The following is a 5,648-nucleotide window of genomic DNA, read 5'->3' as shown; positions in this document are numbered from 1 at the left end:
AAGGAAATTGAAAGTGCTACTCAAGTGAACACACAGATGGTAAGAAAGCGAAACAGCCCTATTGCTGATATGGAGGAGGTCTGTGCAGTCTGGATAGGAGGTCAAACCAGCGATATTCCCTTAAGCCAAAGACTATTCCAGAGCAAGGTCCTAACTCTCTTCAATTCTGTGAAGGTTGAGAAGGGTGAGTAATCTGCAAAAGAAAAGTTGGAAGCTTGGAGAGGTTAGTTCATGACACTTAAGAAGCCATCTCCATAACATCAAAGTGCCAGGTGAGGCAGCAGATGCTGATGGAGAAGCTGCAGCAAGTTCTCCAGGAACTGAGATAATTAACGAAGGCAGCTACACTGACCAATAGATTTTCAGTGTAGACAAAGCAGCCTTCTACTAGAAGAAGATGCCATCTAGGACTGTCACAGCTAGAGAGAAGTCAATCCTGACTTCAAAGCTTCTAAGGACAGGCTGACTGTCAGTACGGGCTAATGCAGCTTGTGACTTTAAATTGAAGCCAATGTTCAATTACCATTACTAAAATCTTGGGGTCTTTAACAATTGTGCTGAATCTACTCTGCTTGTATTCTGTAAATGGAATAATAAAGCCTGCATAAAAAATTGACAAGGCAAGAAACAACAAATGTTGGAGAGGATGTGGAGAAAGGAGAACCCTCTTACACTGTTGGTGGACTGCAAATCGGTACAGCCACTTTGGAAAACTGTGTGGAGGTCCCTCAAAAAGTTAAAAATAATTGACCCAGCAATTGTGCTACTGGGTATTTACCCCAAAGATACAGACGTAGTGAAGAGAAGGGCCATATGCACGCCAATGTTCATAGCAGCATTGTCCACAATAGCTAAACTCTGGAAGGAGCCGAGATGCCCTTCAACAGATGAATGGATAAAGAAGATGTGGTCCATACATACAATGGAATATTACTCAGCCATCAGAAAGAACGATTACCCAACATTTGCAGCAACATGGACGGGACTGGAGGAGATTATGCTAAGTGAAATAAGTCAAGCAGAGAAAGACAATTATCATATAGTTTCACTCATTTGTGGAACATAAGGAATAGCAGGAAGATCGGTAGGAGAAGGAAGGGAAAAATGAAGGGGGGGTAAACAGAAGGGGGAATGAACCACAAGAGACTATGGACTCTGGGAAACAAACTGAGGGTTTCAGAGGGGTGGGGGTTGGGGGATTGGGCTGGGCCAGTGATGGGTATTAAGGAGGGCACGTACTGCATGGAGCACTGGGTGTTATATGCAAACAGTGAATCATGGAACGCTACATCAAAAACTAATATAGCATAATAAAAAAAATAAAGGCTGCATAACAGCATATCTGTTTACATCATACTATACTGAATATTCTAAGTCAATTACTGACATGTACCACCCAGATAAAAAAATTCCTGCTCATTCACCGGCAATATACCTGGTCACCCAGCTCTGATGAAGATGGACAATGAGATTAATCTTGTTTTCACGTCTGCTAACACAACATCCATTCTGCAGCCCAAGGATCAAGGAATAATTTTGATTTTCAAGTCGTACTATTTAAGAAATACATTTTAGGGGTGTCTGGGCAGCTTAGTAGGCTAAGCATCTGACTCTTGATTTCAACTCAGGTCATGATCTCGTGGGTCATGAGATCAAGCCCCACGTACAGCTCCGAGGCAGGCAATGGAGTCTGCTTAAGATTCTCTCTCTCCCTCTCCCACTGCCCCTCCCACCACTTGCACTCCCTCTCTCAAAAAAGAAAAAAAAATTTTTAAAGGCTATAGCTGCCAGAGTGATTTCCCTGACAGACCTGGGCAAAGTAACTGAAAACCTTCTGAAAAGCATTCCCTAATTCCAGATTCCCATGTGGTTCTGGGAAGAGGTCAAAATATCAACATTAACAGGGGTTTGGAGGAAGTTGATTCCAACCCTCATGGAGGACTGTGAGGAGTTCAAGACTTCAGGGGAGAAAGTCACTATAATGTGGTGGGAAGAGCACGAGAACTAGAATTGGAAATGGAGCCTGAGGATATGACTGAGCTGCTATAATCTCATGATAAAACCTGAACAGATGAGAAGTTGCTTCTTATGGATGAACAAAGAAAGTGGTTTCCTGAAATGGAATCTACTTCTGAAGATGCTGTGAAGACTGTTGAAATGACAAGAAAGGATCTAGACTGTCACATAAGCTTGGCTGATTCAGCAGTAGCAGGGTCTGAGAGGACTGACTCCAATTTTGAAAGAAGTTCTGTGAGTAGAATGCTGTCAAACAGCAGCACATATTACAGAGAAAGTGTTTGTGAAAGGAAGCATCAACTGTTGTGGCAAACTTTGCACTGTTGCCATAAGAGATCGCCATGGGCACCTGACCTTCAGCAACCACCACACTGCTCCGTCAGCAGACAGCAACACTGAGGCAGGACCCCCCACCAGGAAAAAGATTAAGACTCCTTGAAAGCTCAGACAATGGTTAGCATATTTTAGCAATAAAGTATTTTTAAATTAAGGTATGTACTATTTTTTTCTTTAGATATAATAATATTGCACACCTAACAGACTACAGTATGGTGTAAACATAACTTTCATAAATACTGGGAAACCAAAAAATTTGACTCGCTTATTGGGACATTTGCTTTATTGTCATGACCTGGAACTGAACCTGCAATATCTCTGAGGTATGCCTGTATCTAACAAAGAACTATAATCCAGAATATACAAAGTACTCTCAAAACTTATCAGAAATGGGCAAAAGACAAAAAGAACCATTTCAACAAAGAGCAACACAAGACAGCAAACATACAGATGAAAACTTTTCAGACACCCTTAGGGAAATGCAAATTCAAATGACAACAAGCAGGACGCGTAAGTGGCTCAGTTAGTTAAGCATCTGCCTTCAGCTCAGGTCATGAACCCAGGGTCCTGGGATCTGTCCCACATCATGCTCCCTGCTCAGCGGGGAGTCTCTTTCTCCCTCTCCCTGCCACTCCCCCTGCTTGTGCTCGCTCGCTCTCTCTGGCAAATAAATAAAATCTTAAAAAAGGAAAAAACTAAATGACAGCAAGCTGTCACTACACACCTTATCAGAATTTTTAAAAAAGATTTTATTTATTTGACACAGAGGGAGAGTGACAGGAAGAGCACACACAAGAAGCAGGGGGGGAGGCAAAGGGAGAGGGAGAAGCAGACTCCCTGCTGAGCAGGGAGCCCAATGTGGGGCTTGATCCCAGGACCCTGGGATCATGACCTCAGCCAAAGACAGACGCTTAACGGACTGAGCCACCCAGGCGCCCCATCAGAATTTTTTTTAAAGATTTTATTTATTTATTTGAGAGAGCACAAGAAGAGGAGGGGCAGAGGGAGAAGCAGACTCTCCACTGAGCAAGGGGCCTGATGCAAGATTTGGTCCCAGGACCCCAGAATTACTACCTGAGCTGAAGGCAGACACTTAATTGACTAAGCCACCCAGGCACCCCTATCAGAATTGTAAAAACAAAAAAGTCCTAACACAAATGATGGTGAGGATTCAGAGAAACTAGATGACTTACACGTTATTGGTGGGAACACAAAACGGTACATTCATAGCAGCTTATTTGTAATAGCCAAAAACTGCAAAAAACCCGGATATCTATCAATGAATGGTTAAAAAATATGTTACAAATAAATAAATAAATAAACAAACACACTATTCAGCAACAAAAAGGAATGAACCATTGACACTCACAATAACTTGGATGAATATTCAAGGTGGTGTGTCTAGGGGAAAAAAGCTAATCCCAAAAGTGACATACATATATATTTATGTAACATGTTTGAACTGACAATGGCAGAGCACACAGGAGTAAAGAGTGTGTAGTTATAAAAGGGCAACACGAGAGGTCCTTACAATGATGAACTATACAGTATTTTGACTATAGTGGCAGATACAGACAACCTACACAAGTGACAAAGTTGTATTGTACTGAATACATACATGCAAACAAATGAAAAGAAGAAAAACTGGAGAAATCTTTATAAGGCCTGAGAACTGTATCAATGTCAATATCCAGGTTGTGATATTTATACAACAGTTTTGCAAAATGTTACCATTAGTAAAAACTGAGTAGTGTTCCCAGGACTTACATGTATTGTTTCTTAAAACTGAATGTGAACCTATAGTCATCTCATAAAAATTTCATTAAAAAAAAATAGCAAGATGGTGTATGTTCACCTAAGAAGTTACTCAAGATTATCAGACAGGATAAGAGAGCGAGAGTCAACTCTATCCTATAAAAAAAATTCACTTTAAATAAAAAGACAAATATAGACCAAAGAAAGATGGAATTAGATATACCATGCAAACACTAATCATAAGAAGCTGAAGTGGTGATATTAATATAAAAAAGTAGATTTCAGGAAAAGGAATTTTGCCAGGAATAGGAAAATTTCACAAAGAGAAAGATGTAACAATCTCAATGTAACTGTGCCTAAAATAAGAGCTTTAAGTTATATGACAAACCAACAATAGAAAAACACAAAATCACAATTACAGCTGGAAACTTCAACATACCTTGCTCAGGAATAACTAAAACAACTGAAAGGGAAATTAAGCACTGATATGTGTAATTTGTAAAACATTATCAACCAACTGACATTTTAGAACATCTCACCCAGTAAGAGCACAAAACACAATCTTTTCAAGTTCACACGGAACATTCACCAAGAGAGATAAACTTAAGTAAAATCATAAATTCTCTGAACACAAACAAGTTAGAAATGAACACACTTTTCTAAATAACCCATGGCAGGGGTGGGTGGAAAAACCTCAAGGTAAATTAGAAAATATTTTGAACTAAATGAAAATGAACACATAACTTTCCAGATTTTCTAGATGCTAGAGTGAAATTCAGAACTTTAAAAGCTTATAATTAAGATGAAAATAGTATCAAGACCAGTGAAAACCCAGCTTTCATTTTAAGAAGTTAAAAAAAGAACTAACCCCATAGTGAATGGAAAGATAAAAATAGTAGAGAAGTGAACATAAGTCAATGAAACAGAAAAAGGACAAATAGAGAAAATCAATGAAACCAAAAGCTCATTCTTTTGAAAAACATAAGCAGTAAAACTGGTAAATTTCCTCCAAACTGATGAAGAAAAAGAGAGAAAACAAATTATCAATGTAAAAACAAAAGGGGCGATCAGTACAGATCATACAGACATCATTCTTTATGAATATTGACACAACTGTCTTTAACACAGAATCTGCAAATCAAACTCAGCAATAAATAAATGAGGACAACAACCAAATGGATTTTATTCCAGAAATACAAGGTTGTTTAAACATTTAAAAGTAAACGTAATTAATCATACTAGAAAAATTTTAAAAAGAATCTTATAATTATTAGATCTTTTGCTTAAAAGGCCAAATTACAAAAATCAACATTTATTCATGATAAAACTCTTAGCAAACTCGAGTAAGAAACACCATTCTGTGCCTGAGAAACCCACAGCTGACATGAAACACATGGTAGATGATTCAGCGCTGTCTCCTATGACTGAGAGAGACAAGGATGTCTTTTGTCACCAGTTCTCTTCAGCACTGTAGTGAGAATGCAGTAAAGGCAAAAAAAAAAAAAAAAAAGAAGAAGATGCAGACAGCATAGAGACTGAAA

Source organism: Ursus americanus, chromosome 6, assembly GCF_024610735.1.
Source record: "Ursus americanus isolate L20-20 chromosome 6, mUrsAme1.1.p, whole genome shotgun sequence".
NCBI classification, from domain to species: domain Eukaryota; kingdom Metazoa; phylum Chordata; class Mammalia; order Carnivora; family Ursidae; genus Ursus; species Ursus americanus.
The sequence above is the reverse complement of the archived record's forward strand: the minus strand, read 5'-3'. Positions refer to the sequence as shown.